Source organism: Propithecus coquereli, unplaced genomic scaffold (assembly GCF_000956105.1).
Source record: "Propithecus coquereli isolate 6110/MARCELLA unplaced genomic scaffold, Pcoq_1.0 Scaffold14, whole genome shotgun sequence".
Lineage (NCBI taxonomy): Eukaryota > Metazoa > Chordata > Mammalia > Primates > Indriidae > Propithecus > Propithecus coquereli.
The window spans coordinates 16,676,399-16,679,024 of record NW_012138302.1 but is presented as its reverse complement, the minus strand read 5'-3'; the positions used below and the strand labels follow the sequence as shown (position 1 = coordinate 16,679,024).

Below are 2,626 nucleotides of genomic sequence, written 5' to 3'. Positions count from 1 at the left end.
AAATAGCCTGAAAAGGGGCCTCAGCGCCCATCGCTGTCTGAGCGGTCCCTTCCCTTCGCCCGCTCCCCGCCCCCCTGGGCCGAGTGGAGTTGGGTAGTGTCGGTGGCCTCACCCTAAGGGGCACGGCAGCTTCAGGAGCTGGGCTTTCAGCGCGGCGCGATGTCAGGCGCCGTGATGGGTCTGTCAGTCCGAGGCCGCGGCCGTGGCGCTGGGCGGCTGCGGGGCCTGGCCGGGTCCGCTCATGGTGCCGCCACGACGCCATCGCGGGGCAGGAAGGCCAGGTGTGCTGAGTTCTTCACCTCCTTTTAGACTGGGATCTGCCAAGTTTTCAGGCATTGCTCTTGAAGATCTCAGAAAGGCCTTTAAAACAAGACTGCAAATGGTGTGTGTATTTATCATGAACCGAATGAATTCCCAGAACAGTGGTTTCACTCAGCGCAGGCGAATGGCCCTTGGGATTGTTATTCTCCTTCTTGTTGATGTGATATGGGTTGCCTCCTCAGAACTTACTTCGTATGTTTTTACTCAGTACAACAAACCATTCTTCAGCACCTTTGCAAAAACATCTATGTTCATTCTGTACCTTTTGGGCTTTATTATTTGGAAGCCATGGAGGCAACAGTGCACAAGAGGATTTCGAGGAAAGCATGCTGCTTTTTTGCAGATGCTGAAGGTTACTTTGCTGCTTGCACAACAGATACAACTATGAATAGTTCTTTGAGTGAACCTCTGTATGTTCCTGTGAAATTTCATGATCTTCCAAGTGAAAAACCTGAGAGCACAAACATCGGTACTGAAAAAACTCCCAAAAAGTCTCGTGTAAGTTTCAGTAATATCATGGAGATTCGACAGCTTCCATCAAGCCATGCGTTGGAAGCGAAGTTGTCTCGCATGTCACATCCTACTGTGAAAGAACAAGAATCCATACTGAAAACTGTGGGGAAACTGACTGCAACTCAAGTAGCAAAAATTAGCTTTTTTTTTTGCTTTGTGGTAGGTCTTTTCTTTATAATATTTTGGAATTTGAATTTTAAGACAGTAAATATACCAATAATATAGTATTGAAGTGTGAACCGATTAGATTGTTTAATTGTAACTTAAAACTCCTCTCTGTGGCATCATTGGGAAGTTAGAGTATAAAAGTTAGTAAATGCTTGTCATACCTTTAGGAGTTAGAACTCACTAAGTACTATAACACTTGATTATTCTTATATATGCATATACATACCTGCACACACATAATTTGGGAAGTTCTTAAGAATTTGGCATTGCCTCAGGGTCAGAATTACAAATAGAGTTATTTTACACTGATGTATATGCAAGAGCTATTAAATATCCAAATAAGAGTTTATTATATGCATTGATTTCTCCAAATAAGTGTTTTTGCAGTTTTATATTAAATTCATGTGAATGAGGTCAGCTATTATTTTAGCAAGTACTCGTAGTAAATATTCGTACAGAATTTCTTGTAGTGTTATTTGTAGCTTCTTTATTATTTTAATACAGAAACTGAAAAATGTGCTTAAGGTTTCACATAGAATAATGATAGAGCAAATGAAGTATTGTTATCGTGGGCTAAGCTGGGATTAGACACTTGTCTGAGTTAATGAGAACTCTAAGTGTAGAATTTAAAAAATGAATTTCAGTGCTATTTTATGTATTGGAAGTAGCCTAATCCAAGATTGTTTAATATGAGCCTTTAAGATTCAAATTTATACCAAGCATCTTAAAACATTAGATAATGCAATGCTAATGTCAGTATTGTTAGCCTGATTATAAGGTTTTTTTACTTCATGATTTTGCCTCTCATATTCACTGGACAGCCCATTTTTCTCCATCCCCTGGTGGAGAACTTTACTTCTCCCTTTAGTTCAAGTTAGTGATAACTTGATTAATATATTTTGCTATGCAAATTGAAAGAAAATCTTTGGGAGTTATAATATGATAATTACATGTGTAATAAAAGTAGTTTAAAGGCTCGTAAAAAAAAAAATAAATAAATAAATAGCCTGAAAAGAGAAGTACTAGTAAAAGCAATCTTCATGCATTAAGATTTTGAGGAATGATAAGACCTATTTTATTTTCTCAAAAACATGGGTTTGATTATAATGTAAGGCTAGAAAATTTTTAAAAATTTGACCTCCAATTCAGAGGTTAAAAATATTATTGAGAGAGGACCAGGTGCAGTGGCTCACGCCTATAATCCCAACACTTTCGGAGGTCAAGGCCGGAGGATCACTTGAGGCCAAGAGTTCAAGACCAGCCTAGGCAACATACTGAGACCCCCATCTCTAAAAAAATTTTTTTAATTAGCTGGGTGGGGGCAGTGCATGCCTGTAGTCTCAACTTCTCAGCTGTTCCAGAGGCTGAGGCAGGAGAATCACTTGAGCCCACCAGTTCAAGATTACAGTGAGCTATGATGACACCATTGCACTCCAGCCTGGGCAGCAAAGCAAGACCCTATCTCTTAAAAAAAAAAACCAAAAACTGAGAGGGAAACACACTCTTTCTTTAGGAGATATTTAAGAAAAGAGCAGGCAGAATGTCCTGGTATGGACTAAAAGTAGTCTCTTGCCAGAAACAGAAAAAAAGATTATTTGACATCTTAGTTCCTTTCATGTTTCTA

General features: G+C 39.5%; 1 pseudogene across 1 annotated transcript; it reads left to right on the top strand.

Annotated features, from left to right (window-relative positions):
* Positions 1-21: 21 nt before the first annotated feature.
* Positions 22-1,066, top strand: LOC105806310 (annotated as a pseudogene). The gene has a single exon (XR_001137257.1). The product of XR_001137257.1 is annotated as a solute carrier family 35 member F5 pseudogene (transcript).
* Positions 1,067-2,626: the final 1,560 nt, after the last annotated feature.